Consider the following 15,679-nt stretch of genomic DNA (forward strand, 5'->3'; position numbering starts at 1 on the left):
GAAGCCAAAATGAATAACGGTACGGAATCAGGCAAGAATTACAATACTATTGCAATGAAAATTGCTTCGAAAACTATGCTTGGACTTCATAAAACATGAACCATACTTACAGTCACGACCGGTTCTTTATTTAACAAATTGAACGGAACTGCCCTCCTGTTCGACCATGCCTCCCTCCCTCTCATAGCAACTTTCTTCGTGACTTTCATCTCATTTTCCAAACCATCGTGACCTTCGGTAGCCACACGATATCGCTCCACAATACTAACCTTTCCCATCCTTTGGCTTGGCGTGAGCACGCAATACACACAAATACAAAAAAGGAAGTTAAACTGCACTTTGCCAACACAGCCGACGACCAACCAATCAAGCAAAATAACTGACCAGGGACAACACCATGGGACCCATGGGTGTGTGGGAAACAAAATGCATCAGACGCAACGGCACAGTTTTGCAAAGCGCATGCATTTATACATGCAACAAGAGGCAACAGAGAGGAAGAAAGAAGTTATGGAGAAATAAAATTAATTTTCATTCGTCGCTCCCGAGAGTGTAGCGAGGGAAAGGTCAGTAGGTATTTGGTACGATTGGTCTCCAGTTTCTCCTGACGCTTTCAAACGGATCCCGGTGGCTGAAGTCCGCACACACAAAAGGCAATCGTCGCACACCAAGGTTCGTTCGTTTAGTAACGGTAGTTAATTAAATTTGCATAGCGACACACACACACACACAAATGTGTAACAAATACCCACAGGCACAACAATAACAACACTTTCTGGAGGGAAGCTGCCAACGAGGGAAGACATTGGAAAGTGCATCCGGGAAATGGATCCTCCTCCTGCTTAGCCTTCTTTGACTGTGCCTATAGGGGCGACCGGCAATCCATCGTACCTCTCGTGAGATTGTACACACTGACACACACACTCACTGTCCCGATGGCGATTACACTGCAGCTGAGCAAACCGGCGTGGAGCGTAATTGGAGCAAAAGTAATGCGGAACTATAATGCAGTGCAAGCGAAATAATCGTCGGCGGCACACCAGTAGTCACGACTGGTGTGGCGCCCTTGAAAAGTCCCCCCCCCCCCCCCCCCCCCCTTAGCTCGTGCGGGTCGTTATGAATGCACAAACAGTGAGCTCTCAGCCACACACACACGCCCCAAAAGGTCAACACGGTCGGATTTGAAACAAATGGTTCAAGAAAATGGATGCTTCCCAAGCATCCCTCTCTTGTGCAAGGGCGCACTTACTCCTAGAGTACGGTGCAGTTGCAACAGGTCGTCGCTTCGACCTACCAGTGCCTTCCGTTCGTTCGGTTGGTTTGTGTGTGTGTGTGTGTGTGTACTGCACCGCCGCGAGAGAGGTCGATCAATCAATCCCTGTCGATTGTGTGGTGTCGAGCGAACGTGAACTTTTCTGTTTTGCGTGACATTTTACAGCGCGCGACCAGCGTTAGAAAGAAGAGAGGAAAAAAAAAAGATGTACTGCCTTGGCTCTGCACCACTTGAGGAAGGAAATGGCGGGCACAGGATAAACGATCGATTGCAATGCAGCTTTCTTTCGAAGCTTCGCTTCATCATGCGCTAGCAGCCCCAGCTGCTGCTGCTGCTGCCTGCAGAAGACTAGTCTTGCATGAGTAATGCATTTTTAATGCCACTCCAATCCACCGCCGTGTGGAGACGAGTACGGAAGAGAAGGGGCTCTCGGGGCTGCACACCGGAAGAACTAGATTGCGTTGTCTTTGACGGTTTGCCACTATGTTTCGGGCGGAGTTCTGGCGGTCGAAATTCCTAGCACGAGAGCAGATGCACACAAGGCTGCTGCTGGGCATGTAAATGTGACCTAGCAGTTTGGTTTTGGGTTGACGGTTCGTAAGTTTACTCACGTCCAGTTTTTTCTTCGGTTTTTGGTGCGGAACATTCTATGAAAGGTGTGTATGATTTTTACCCTGGAGGTTTTTTTTCTTTTTGGCAGCAGACGCGGGTAATGCATGTGAGCAGAATTCATAATACACCACTACATGCTTTTGGATAGCAATTTAAGGTTCGTTTGAAATTATTTTGAGAAGGTTCGAAAAAAAAACAGGGGACATTGTTGAAAAAAACATTAAAAATGGTAATTTTAAACAATAAAACTTTAAAAAAATACTGGAAAATGACAAACAGTTTTTAACAATTCATTGTGAAAAAATCCAATTGGTATAAAAACCATAGGAAGAATCGTTAAACGCTATTAGAAAATAAAAAAAATACAACTTGTGAACTTTTATCATACACCATGGTGATTTTCTTCAGAACAGGCAAGAACAGTTAATAAGTAAATTATACAAAAAACAAACAAACTTTTGTATTATTTTATACAAATTATATAAAATAATACAAAAGTAAACACAAACCAATAAAACAACTCAAATATTATAAAACCTACAGGAAACTAACTAGATAACTTACAGGAAAAATGGCATCACCAAACAACACCAAATTGTGTCAATATTTGTCAATATCTGTCAAAAGGGTATATTTTCTTTATACATAAAAGATTTACAATAATTCAAAGCAATATTTATTTATTTTAATATATTGCGAAGATTATTAAAAAGATAAATTTATTCATTCCATTTCAACAGCACACCTTGAAATATAAGTATATAAGAAATATTTATAAAACACACAAATATGCTCGAAAAATGAGCTATATTTGAGTTTAATCTTATTAGCACACAAATTAAGGTTAAAAACCAAGGTTTCCAACATGATTTTATTACAATTCTTATAGAATCATATTTTTCCACTAAAAAAACTGTTACGATGAGTTTATACGTTTCTCGTAAAAATTGCACTCTAATTTTTATTTATCACTTCCCATAAATATTATCCCGTCCCACTCCCGGGGCATTCCTTGCCTTCGTCCAAGACCAGCTCAAACCAACCTCGCTTGCTCAGTTTCCGAGAAACCCTTAAGCCCTGCTGAATTCTTTCCACACACAGCACAGCTGGGGTCTTTTCCTTTCCACTCAACCAAGCCCCTGGACAAGGCAGACCAGGGCCAGTGCGTGTGTATGCCACAAAAATAAATCGAATTGACATCCCGCTGCGCAAGACGATGACCATTTTACGCAATTTATCAGAACAAGGCTTCACTCTGTCCAAAATTCCCGAAGAAAAGAAAAAAGCTCATCGAAATCGAAATATGCTACAAATCACCAAAAAACCACAGCTCCAGCCAATAATTCAGCATGGATTCGGTTTTTGTTTGGTGCACAAACAAATTCCCATTTCATACGCACCCAGCATTCCTTTCCTTTGTACTGTTGTTGCTTTTAAAATTTATATAAAAAAACGACATCCTGCTCGGGAGATTTTAAGTGTGCACCGGCGGCTTAGGGGATCTATAATTTGCTTTATCGTTGTAAGGATTAAATTGTCTCCCTCATTTTCTCTCTCTCTCTCTCACACACAACCATTCGCCCTTACGCCTTCTGTGGGGCTGTCTATATCGAGACACACACGCACACAGCTGATGGCGAGGGATAACTCGAAGGATTCGCCATAATGATAATGCGGTGGTGGAATAAAGCCTCCAGGGAAGGTACTCTCCGGGGGCTCGTACTAATTAAAACTTTTAATCGTGACATTGCTTCATTAGTGCTTTCGAGCCAGACGGCAATAGAGAGAGAGAGAGGGAGAGAGCCCAAGCACTGCAGCTTTCATAAATATTTTATGCTTGTATGCCTCCTCCTCTGCAATGCTCAACTGTTGCTAATTTTTTGATGTTGCAAAGAACAAAAAGGTTTCTAAACAAAATTATTGATTTTCAGAGCAACTCACACTGGGAAGGGCTGGGCACACAAATTCTCATTTTATATACACACAAAATAACATCATTTTACGTCCATCTGAATCCTGCCTTACTAACCGCACGAGCATAAATGTAGAGCTCACAGCATTTAATCTCATTTCATAGCAACGTCGGTCAACAGCTGGCTGCACTCAGCTGTATGCACACGAGAATCATTGCACCCGTAGTGCAACGACACCGAGAACCGCTGCAACACTCCTCTCTATCAGCGTCCTCTGTAGGTGTGCGTGCGCGTGCATTCATTATCGCGCTCCTAGCCTTTTGTTCAGCTGAAACACTGGACGGACGCAGCACGAACTCATGATGCATATGCTTCTCTGATTGCATGCGAAAGGCCTGAGGACGGTGTCTGAGAGTGAAGGCAGAGAGACCACGCGTCACTCATTGCACCACGAATCTGCTAGTCATCCGAACACAGTCCAATGCTGGTTGACGGGAGAAGTTTGACCTCGAACGATTCTCGTACGCTATGCGAGTGGTATATTGGTAACGGTTTGATGATTAACATACAACGGAACCGTTGTCCGAAGGCTAATCAGATTACTATTCCGAACAAAGAAAGAATCGTAACAAAGAATAGTGTGTCTGTGTGTGATTGTATAGGATGGAAAGTATATGATGGAAGGAGAGATTTTGCAATATAAATGATACTCAGATTTATTGGAAGTCGGTTGGAAATTTAATACAAAACACCTATCAAATTGTCAAATTAACTTGAAATTAAATCAAATAAAAATCTAATCCCCATGTGTTGTTCCGTGGGATAAATACCTTTTTATTCGGTATTTATTTTTTGGGGTTTTACCGACTTTCGATTTTCAATTTGGGCAAATACATGGTCTCTTTACCTAAATATCTAATCTAATATTTAAATTTTATTATACTCCTACTAACGAGCAAATTATTCAACAACTTCATCTACTCATTGATGTCCTACAATCAGATGTTGGAAGGACTCGATTTCCACATCTTCAATCATTAAGAGCAAATACGTTTTTCTTAAATTAAGAACTCCAAGATTTTTATGGATTCTAGAAAGGAAGTCTCACCAATAAGTTGAAAACGCGATTAATCCAAGTTTCACCAGCTACATTAGGCATCCTCCAAATTAGAACTAAAAAATCGAGGTACGCTACTACTAAGTACTAGCCAAAAAGGGAATTGACAACTGTTGAAGGATCTTTGAAGCAAGTTTGAGTGGCTGGCAGGCAAAATACGATTGCTGGGGCAAGTTATGAGGATTAGAGTTATGAGAATGAGTCCGGCCCAACACCAAAAAGGTGTTCTACAGCGATTCCCAGTTAGGCATAAGGCGCAGGAGAGCACAGCAAATTCGAGGGATGGATCAGGTGAAGCGAGACCTGTAGGAGCTGCAGCAAGGGACCGAGCATCCTGGAGAATTATTGTTGACCGGGCCATGTCACATCAACGTGCTCTATCGTGAGCAGGCGTCGTACAGTAAGGACAGAGAGAGTCGTACAGTAAGGACATAATTTCACCTAATGTAATGTGTTTCCTTTACAACGACCAAGCAAAGCCAAGCCTTATTTCTAATGTCTTAAAACAAGGATGAGCAATTCTTGCGGTCTGCAGGCCACATTTGTAACAAAATCATCTTGGCAGGTCACATCACAATGATTCTCGACACGATGTAATGATGTTTTCTACATTTCTACATTTAAAATAGCTTCTACTGGGATCACTTTATCGTAGTGCATCCATACTTGTTAACATGTCCTCTTTCACTTCAAATTTTCTTTGGATACGTTCCATCGTTGCTATGTAACAGATACCAATTACATCAAAATTGTAAAAACTGATAGTAAATGTTGGACTATTGGACAACCCCAATGTACCCGGAAATTACCCATAGAATGTTTCCCAAAATTGAAATTACTTGATTTGGTACATCCCTGGTTATATATCGAGAAAATAAACTCAATTCCCTTACAATACAAAACAAAATTGGAAAAATGAATTAATTAGGCACGGACAGAACAACAACAAAAAATGAAAATAACATTCGACGAGTGATGAGTTAAGTGGTACCATAAATCATATTCCACCCAAACTGCACCATCCCCAAGGTTCTCCAAGAACCCCCCCCCCCCCCTCTCCCATCCCCTCTTGTCGTAACAGCGCTTTTGGCACACGATGAAATTGAGGCGACATCAATTCGGACCCGAAGTTTTCCTAAAGGTTTCTCTCGTCGGTGCACAATTAAATTGCTTCGTTTCAAATTTTGACAGGCCCAAATTTAATTTCTTAATTCCGCTCCGTTGCTAGGGCGAGGTAATTAATTAGCACCGCTGAGGTATCGCCGCCGCTGAGGCGAAGGTGCAGGACTGTGTGCAGTAGTAGGGCGGCGGGATGCGAAAGTAATTGGCAGAAATGTAAGTCCAAATATAAGTAGCATAAAAATAGCAAAATGGTACATTTGTGACTAAAGGCCCAGAAGTGGCACAAGGATTAGAATTAGATCGGTGTAGTTTTATAGTGTAGGATTGTAAAGAATTTGCTGTGTTAATTTATTACCTTTTAGAATCTCGAGCCGGTCTCGTAGTACAGTCGTCAACTCGTACGACTTAACAACATGCCCGTCATGGGTTCGATCCCCAACTAGACCGTGCCGCCATACGTGTACGATTGACTATCCTGCTATGGGAGGAAATCAATTAGTCACTGAAAGCCAAAGCCCACTAGTGGTACAGGCAGGCCTTGACCGACAACGGTTGTTGAGCCAAAGAAGAAGAAGAATCTAGAAAAGTTTTCAATTTCAATAATTTTTTTATGTAGAATGCAATAAAAATATGGTAAACTATTAATGCACTAATTTCTAACATTTATCTTGATCTTCATACATGAAATAATAAAAAAAATAATGCAACGAATAAACAATAATCTACTCCCTTTTCGAAGAGAAAGTAACAGGTGAACTGAACACCGTTTTGCACCATAAATTTATGGCCACCAAAAAAAACATGAGTCGATCCTTCAGATTTCACAGGCATTTTGCACGAATTTACCCATCCCATCGCATCAAAAGGGGTAGAGTCGGGTGGTCGGGATCGTAAAACGAACGACACACGCAAATTTTTTAACGACTCAACAACTATGCGGACCCATTTGCATTCCACCTTATCGCGCCCCCCATCGGGCGCACAATAGCTCACAAACCAAAGCGCGCAGCAACTGTCCTTCAAGGTAAGCAAACGCGAAATAAAAGCTGAAGTAAATGCTACCTTTGCAAGGTAATTCATGCTGAGAATATTGCTCAAAGCTCATTTTGTATAATCTGATCGTAACAATATGGTATGTACTACTCGTTTTTTTGGGGGGAAATAAATGGGATATTTAGAGCAAATAAGGGCATGCCACGTGTTACAGCAACCATAAACAATTGCAGGATTTCAGTTAATTTGTAAGCTCATTTCACCCGCAATGACTCATCTCATAACACACCACACAGCCGCCCATTCATTTATTCACAGCTTATGTTTATTTATCTAACGGTCTCTCGGCAAATAGGCTAACACACACACACATGCGTATTTCATCTTCTGCAGTGACATAAACGCTTCTTCCTTATCGTAGCTCTTTTAAAAACAGATTTTTATAATCTTCTTGAGACATTGTCCCACCCGGCCGCAGCCACAACAGCAAAACCACCTTCTTCTCCTCTGGTTTATGGTTTCATTTTAAGCCTCTAAAACAAAGAACCACCCCATCAGGCGAGGTGCATCAAGCGGTCTGTGGTGGTGGCCCCTTTCTATCCCCATCAACTGATTGACGGACGGACGGACGGACGGTGTGTTTCTTGTGTCAGGGAGCGGGTGGCAAGGAAAATAAATCCCGCGACGTTACTGCTGAAACTGAAAACCTGGCGCCACTCGTCAGGGAGTTTGTGGCAAAGCAGCCGAAAGGCAAGCGCTAAATTAGCTTAGAGCTTCCTTTTCATGTGTGCGTGTCGGTGTGAGTGTGTTTGAACCTTACACTCGCATGACCTCATAAAACGGGGCGCGCGCAAGTGGTTCGTGTGCCGGCGCACAAATTAATGCAAATAAACAACGATTGCCACACACACACACTGGTAGGGGGTTAAAACTGCAGGCTAAAATTTTACCTTTCTTTTGTTTTTAAAGGGTAATTTCCGTTTTAAAGAAGACGATTACATTAAGGCTCTTATGCATTATTTGCATCAATAGTTGCAAGTACTAAAACGCATTACAGGGGTTTTCAAATCACTTTCGAAAGTGCACATAATTATTCACCGCATCCAAGATGTTTTTCAACAGCTGTCAAATAGTGTGTTTGCTTCGAAATGGAATATCAGTTTTAACGCATGATTTTCAACACATAACAAAGCACTGTCAAACTCAATCCAGCTTGAGTCATGTTGACAATCATGCTGTAGAAATTAAAAATTACTTTGTTGGAAATGAAATGTCAGATCGATGTGGAACAACATGCAACAACAGCCGGAAAACAGTGTAAGGGTACAGCCAACGCATTTCATATGTTTGAGATGGATAAAATGACAATATGCATGACATGCGTGCCTAGTATACATTATTATTGTTAAAATAATAGTATGTGTATTTTATTTGGGACAGAAAAATTATGAATAATGTCTAGAAATACTGATTTTCAAACATATTCAAAAATCTAATTGTTGCAAACTGACAAAACATCAAAGTTGCACACTTTAAATCCAATTATTGCATTCTTTTCAAGAAATCTATTCGTTTTGATCGAATTCAGTCGAAATATTTTCATTTGTGTTTAAAAAATCGATGAAATGCGTTTTAACAAATTAAATAGTGGAATATACGGCAGAAACGCTCAATATTTAACGAAAAAATCTAGTTTTCATTAATGTATTATGCATATTTGGAAAAACAACCATTTATTTGAATTGTTCAATATATGAGTGATGTGCAAAAAATATTTAACTTGAACATCAGTTTACACTCGAAGCAGTTTTAAATAAATTGATAATATTCCCTGCTGATAATTGTGAAAAGGTTTTTTAAGAACTAGAAAATTGTTTAAAATACTAGAAAAGCCAGAAACCAATGAGAATAATGACATTAACCTAATGGATTCATGACTCAGCTCATTAAATTCAACCAAAATGATATGTATAATTATTGAAACATCGAAAAATAGTATATAAATAAGTAAAAAGCAAATACAAAACATATTAAATAAAAATACACAATTACGAAACTAAAAATAAAACAATTACAGTATATAAATAAGTAAAAAACATGAAACAAAACATAGTAAACAAAACATATAAAATCAAAACACACAATTACGAAACAATCTAGAAAAATGTAAATTAGCCCAACTAAAAAAGAGTGTGTGTATGCTTTTAGGTTAGGCAAGACAATTTATTGCTTCCATTTCCATGCTTCCTCTCCTTAAAAAGGCCGGTGGTTTTAATGCTCTCGAGACGATGACTAATCCATCCATCCAAGTGCACATTACATGCTTCCGTAATTGATAGCACACACACACACACACTCAGCAGCGTGTTTGGCGCCGACTTTGTGGAACCCTTTTTGCCAGCACGCAGTAATACGCTGCCTGCATTGTAAACTCTTCAGCATGACTGGTTTAAACAAACTGCAGACAAAACCCATACAGCTACTGCTGGTGAACTGCATTTTGCGGTGTGCAATGCGACATGATTTTTTTGTTCTAAAGCACTCCACCTTGCAGCCCTTGGTAACTGAATATGCGCTATTCTTGTAAAGTTATTTGAGATATTTTTGAGAACGTGTTTAAATCCGTCTAGATTTACTTTTGTACTTTTACCAAAAAAAACAACCCCCCCCTTTCCGATAAACTCGAAGGCGTCAAACGATGACGAGCGAACGCGAAAAGGTGAATGAGCCCACACAATACTGCATACTGAGCATACTGAGGCGGATTGAGTCGTTGGCGGTGAAGATTGTTGGATGCAGTGTAGGTAGTGGGAGGAAGTTTCTTTTGGGAAAGCAACCCAACACCCGCTTCTCTCGGTGTTCACCTTGACTATTGTGTGAAGTTAAAGCCGGTTTTTACCTGTGTTTTTAATGTTTCGAAAGGCCGCTCAAGGTTGAACAGAAGAGAAGGAGGACAAAAAACTGTCGTCGTCGTCGTGTAATGCCGGATCCGTCGTGTGTGTGTAAGACGATTCCTGCAAGAAGGGAAAGAGAGTGTAAAAAGAAAAGCATTTTTTAGTCACACAATTGTAAGCGGAAAGTAGAAAGAATAGTTTGTTTAAATCTTAAAATGCTTATTGCTTGGAATAGATTCGCTTTACATAAGCTGCTAGACGGAGCAGAAAAAATGAAACATAAAAGCGTCTCGATGTTCCACCACCCCCACCACTTTTGCTTCCCCAATCCTCCTCCCTCCGAGGCTCTTGATCTAATTCCCGCGGTTCGGGACAGGAGATGATGAGAAAATGTCACGATTGTCGGCGAGTGTCATATTTTCTAAAGCTGTAACAGACACCGAACCACCGATCGTGAACTCAATAGAATGGGAAGCTGTGCACGCACACACTCTCTTTGTAGCGGCGGCAATGGCAAGAGCTCACACCGTTCCGCTGGCACACGGGCACAGACGGGACACGATCCACACAATGCCCGGGGACAAGGTGCCATTTTACACCTCGGAATTTTAAAAACAGGTGGTTCCAACAAATGATACCTCGGCCCGATCTTTCCCCACGTTCCGCTAACCCAGTTCGATGCAGAACGACGGCAGGTGAGACTTGACTTTTGTGGTGCAGCGCCGCAGTGGTTAATTTTCACCGTTAAGCTTCGTATTGCGAAAATTGCCAATAAGACTGTTTTTATGACATCTATTACGTTTCTTTTTCTTCTTTTTTTTCTTTCTTGCGGCATGTGCTGTACAAAAATTGGGTCACACCATTCCCATTTCTTTAACTGTTTCTGTTTTTTTACGGGCGATAACACGGATCTGTTTGGAAGGAGAAAATAGTTATTTTTTTCCAACTGTAACTTTTTGGCTACGATTGGAGTTACGACGTTGGCAAAAGGACTCTTTCTTTCGTTCAAAGCTACTGAAAATCAAACTATTGCAAGTGTTTTTTTAAGCAGTCGGTTCTATTATTCATGACGCTAAAAAATCCGTCACTTGTCGTGACGGCTTTTGTAGAAGGAGTGATCTTTTATCCTGGAGTGATCACTTAGCCTCGATCGGGATCCTTCGGGACTGCTCGTCTCGATCAGTGGTAGACGCTGACCACACTAAACCTTTTCTGTGTCGCCCTCTTTTGGGAATTACAGGAATTAACGCAGTGCCAGCGAATCGACCGTAAATAATTATTAACAATTGGAGTTTAGTTTGATTGAAAATGAATGTAGCTAATGGCTGCCAAAAGCAGCTGAGGGTCGTTCCTAGTATAAGAATTTCAAAAGAGTTTAAGTTCAGAGTGCCAGAACTATCATACGACAAATGCTAATAAAATTTCCTACACAGGGATAACAACTTTAATATTTTAAATTCTATAAATTAAATTACTATTGCTTGACTTAAACTGAATAATTTTGGAACACACAGTGCAGAGCATAAGGTTAAATTTTGTTAGCAAAACAATTGACTTACAGTAAAAAATTGATACCTTAGAGGCAAAAGTTGGAACAATCTGTCAAAATTTTGTGCTGTTGTAGTCTTGAACGCACAAGCATTTTATTTGATTTAATTAATAAAAATTATCCTTTTTAATTTTTTAGTGATTATCCGATGTTCATTTCTAAGTTTATTTCATTTCATTCAGTTTGATTCCAAAGGTCGAGTTAGGTTTATTTTTTTATTTTACTTAATTTACCACTGACATACATGCAAAACGTAATTACAAAATGGTAAGAAAAAATCAAAACAAACGAAAATTAAGCATTTTTTCCAACGTTTAAATGTTCGAAGGCATACCCTGAATGAAACCGTGAAATGGCTTTAACAGAACTTACGATTTAATCGATCTTAAGCTTTTAATGAAAAATCCCATTGCCTTATCATTGCCATCGGCACGATATCACCACTTCTGCACCACCATGCTCTAATTTGGATCCGAATTCGATCCGTGTAAGATTAAGTGATACCATTACGAAGAAGAAAAATAACACCCTCGGCTAGCCGAAATTTGGCTGAATCGCTTTTCTCTTCAAGGTTACTAAGCAGCAATCCTAATGAGTACGGCGGGTGGGCGGCTGAATAATGAATACGCTCATTCATTTTCAATGACAGACGTTTCATGTACCGCGCGCGCGGAATCAATAAAACCGATTGCCACCGCTGCGCTCTGTACAAGGTTTTCGCCTTTATTTATTCGCCCAGTTCTAGTAGCAAATAGTAAGTAAGTGGATTACCCACCTCGTGTCGAGAGGGTGTAGTAGAGGGGAATTGGTATTGATTTGTACCAATTTACTGTGTCGTCCTTAGCCTGTGTGCGCCTTTCACCCTAGGTGCTGCAACTTACTTGCACAGAGAGAGAGAGGAGGGCACCAGCGTTCCAAACGATGCGCTTCTGTATGGAAATTTAGCCAAAGGTATGAAATTACAGCTCGAAACTGTTACAGCACTGTCGGTTCCGTCAAAAGTGAAACATTGATGGACGCCACCACAACATTGCATTCGAAATTTGATCCATCCTTCAATTGGAAATGACAAACAACGCGCTCGGTCGAGCTTACTCCACACCACTTTGTAGAGAAAGTGATGGTCGGAACTTATTTGTAAAAATGTTATCGAACGGTCGTACGGATGCGCGAGCCAAAATATGTTTCACCTGTGCAGTTACAGTGCCCTACCGAAGACACTCACCCATCAACAGATTGCTCGTTTTGGGTGGGAAAGTTAGCGAAATTAAGACACTTGATAGGTGGTGTTTGGAATTTCTAAAACCATGCCAAACAAGGTTGCTAACATTGTCGATGTGAATAAATTATTTAGGACGCATTTTTTTAAAGCAACGTCATGCTTGCATACAATCGCTTCATTATCAAGAACAACAATCCAAAAGAAGAGTAGAGGCGTTCCATTTAATAAGCATTGTATCACTTAATAATTGCGACAGATCCAATTTGAAAATATGCGTCGTAAAAAAATTCAACATTTAAACCATTCCCTCCTTAAACACCTGTCACAGCCTAAGCTCCATCGATTGCTCTAGCTGATTGATAATGGTTTATTTATATTTGAAATATGAACGCAGAACGCACCTAAACAACTCCCTTAAGCAACATCGTTCGCCATATGCTCGGGGAGTGTAGAGCCATTCGGTTACCAATGTCGACCATAGTCTTCAGTGTTATTGGATCATGCTTTTCATGCTACAATCTGCTTGATGGTGCATCTGCGATGCGTGACAGTGGCTCTCTTATGATTTCATTTCTTATTCATAGTCAACCGAAAATACGACCCTTGCTTGCAGTAAAGAGAGCGCAAAACATAGACACACATCAAAATGTCAAAAACACAACCGACCGAAAGGGTCATCACTGGTTGACAATTGAGAGGCATGTCAAATCTAGCACGGCGCAGTTTACTCGCACGTGCTCATATTGCGTAGTTTAAGAGTTTCAATGCACGGAAGTGTTTTCGTATTCACGCACTGTTACAAGAATTTGATAAGCGCTTTACGCGTTTGTTTATGATTTCTTGGTTATTGTTTGACATTTCAACCACAGGACTGAAGCGTAAAGATGGACATAGGCCTAGAAAACGGTTTGCAAACCAAAATGAGTATAAAAATGCAACCCAGAAAAAGAAGGCACGTTGTAGCTTCAAATTGTTGTAGGTTATCGTAAGTTCTTTTTTTTTATAATAGCTTACCATTTGAAGTTATTGAACGTATTGCTTCTCCAATAAAACTGAAATAATAGCAGCATTGAAACATTTTGCTGTTCAATGACTAAAAATAATGATTTAAGAATTACATGAGATGTCTATAATTTTCCATTAGGTTGCTAATAAAACGATAGAACATTTGAAATACTAATTACAACTTTAAATTATAGTACATACTAAGTATCTATCCATTTCCTCGTATTTTTTCGATTCTACGAATCTTACACAATTCAACTCAAATATTACCTACACTGGTTTAAAATCCAGTACAATCATAAACGAGAAGTTTAAGTTAGGCTACAGGGGAGTCAATCGAAGCTGGACTTGAAGAAAGGCGATAAGAATGATACCAAACAACGAAACATGAAAAGTCCTTTTAGGCTATCAAAATGCTTAAAAAGGCCTTTAACTTGATGCTGGTGGTAAGATCCGGTGTTACCAAGTATACAAGGGTTTTCAGGGGTTGCCATAGCTTTGGGACACATTCTTGATTATTTCTGATAGGAAATGAACTTTATGTGATGGGATTTGGGCTCTATTACACCATTTTTGGACAGTCGTAGTGGAAATTCCTATTAGCATAGAATCCCATCATATAAAGTTCTTTTCCAAGAAGAAGCCAAGAAACTGTCCCACAACTATGAAAACCGCTGAAACCCCCTGTAACATCATTTTAGAAAGAAAAAGAACTGTACGTTTTCCTCCCATTGCCATAATAGCTGTGTGCGCTCGATGTCATCTGTTTTCTACAACCAACAAACTTTCTGCAATAATAAAACGGAAAATTCGTGTAATTCAATCGCCAAAGCATAAGAAAGCAATCAGGCAATAACTCACTCTCGCGGAAGCATTCCATTCCAGCACAACAGAATGTCATAATCGTACGGTTAGAGGAGGCCCACTTTTGTCGTCTTCTCACACCGCTCGGCCCCCCGATCGTGGAAGACACTTCAATCGGAATTTTTATGACCACCAAAATGCGTGTACGCACCACCACGAATCCAGGTCTGCCATTAACAACAAAAAAAACTCCACTCACCCACCCTCGACGAATGATTCACATAACCACCACCTTCACCAACACCAGCAAGGAGGGAGGAAAAGCCGAATGTATGAAATGATTGCGCGGCAGTACAATTCAACTCAATCCCCATCTGGCCCCATCATCATGGGGAAAACTCACGGAAAAAATAGATACGACAAAAGGCACCCAAAGCAACTCCCTCTTCCCCCTTAGTGTCGGTGCATATGGACGCGGCTGTCAATCAGTGCTGCCTGCTGCTGCGCACACCAGCGGAGCGAACAGTAGAGGCGGCGGCGTATTGAAATGGTTGATGCTTTGACGCAATACATCAATCCAATAAACGTGCCACCCATGGTGGAGGTGGTAGAGGCTAGAAGAAAACACACCAATTCTTCTGGCCTCTACCACCACCACGGGTGTCGCAAGGATGTTTAATATTATGCGAAAAATTCCACCAAAAATTGGCCCGTGGCGGGGTGAGGTAGCCGAATTGTTCGACACGCTCGAAAGAAATGCAAAAACGAGCGGGCAGTACACACGCAAACGCTACACATCAAACTACGGACAAATGTATTTTGATGTTTCGCTCCGACCAACCAAAAAAAAAAAAAATAACAAGAAAGATAAAAATGGAAGTTAATAAAACAGGATCTATTTATGAACAATTATTGACAGCATAGCGCATTTACCGCCCGGGCGCGTCTGGCAGAAACACACGCTAATGGCACGTGTTTTTATTTTTTGCTACGTTAAATAAGAATTTTCCTTCCCATTTCGCCCATGGGCTGTCTTACGACAGGCAAAAGGAAAAGTTTCTCCTGCGCTGCAGCGCTTCTATTTTCATACGTCCTTCGAAAGTCCTTCCAAAAAGGGAGAGCGGGCAGCGTCGTGATGCTCACACAGGTGGCATACCACCACCGCGCAGCTTCTT

At 40.6% G+C, this 15,679-nt stretch overlaps 1 protein-coding gene across 4 annotated transcripts in view; it reads right to left on the reverse strand.

Moving 5' to 3' along the window:
• The window catches only part of LOC3291790 (solute carrier organic anion transporter family member 4A1), a 56,005-nt gene that overhangs the window by 19,639 nt on the left and 20,687 nt on the right, over nucleotides 1-15,679 (reverse strand). For all 4 annotated transcript variants that reach the window (XM_061655411.1, XM_061655409.1, XM_061655408.1 and 1 more), the window contains exon 3: nucleotides 9,930-10,044. The gene's annotated coding sequence lies outside the window, so the exon portion shown is untranslated. The remainder of the gene's footprint in view (nucleotides 1-9,929; nucleotides 10,045-15,679) is intronic.

The sequence above is a fragment of the Anopheles gambiae genome, chromosome 3, assembly GCF_943734735.2.
Source record: "Anopheles gambiae chromosome 3, idAnoGambNW_F1_1, whole genome shotgun sequence".
Taxonomy (NCBI): Eukaryota; Metazoa; Arthropoda; class Insecta; order Diptera; family Culicidae; genus Anopheles; species Anopheles gambiae.